Source organism: Eptatretus burgeri, chromosome 2, assembly GCF_056783735.1.
Source record: "Eptatretus burgeri isolate ZD-2024b chromosome 2, Ebu_testis_v1, whole genome shotgun sequence".
In the NCBI taxonomy this organism is placed as follows: Eukaryota; Metazoa; Chordata; class Myxini; order Myxiniformes; family Myxinidae; genus Eptatretus; species Eptatretus burgeri.
Window position 1 is genome coordinate 151,975,738 of NC_140962.1, and position 552 is coordinate 151,976,289.

Sequence of the window (552 nt, forward strand, 5' to 3'; positions counted from 1 at the left end):
CTTCAGACATGTTAGACAGCTTGGACCCTTGATCACCTGGAGCTTTGGACCTTGGAGTGGGCTTTACACCTTTTCGTCCCCTTTGAGACAATGTATACCCTTTGTGCCTTTTAAGACCCTTTAAATGTGCAAGAAGGATTCCATCTAAAGACCTCTTGATTCTTCAGACCTCAAAGATGCCTTTCAGAGTCTTAAAACCCCTTATACCTTATAGATCCCGAGACCCTTTTCAAAACTCCTGAGGCCTTGATGCATTTTAGACCACTTTATACCCTCAATAGACCCTTTTAAGACCCCTTAGATCTTTACACCTTTTATATCCTTGAGATCCATTCATAACCATGAGACCCTTCAGAGATCTATAGACCTTCAATCATTTACACACTTTTCGGACTTATAGACGTGTATGTGTGTCTCCTCCATAACTCCCAAACCATGAAACGTAGGAGCCCCAAACTTTGCATGCATACCAAGGAAACTCTGAGGTAGTGCATGAATGAAAATTGGTGTTTGTGTTAATTTAAACACCCATTTTGAAGATAATTTAGAGGG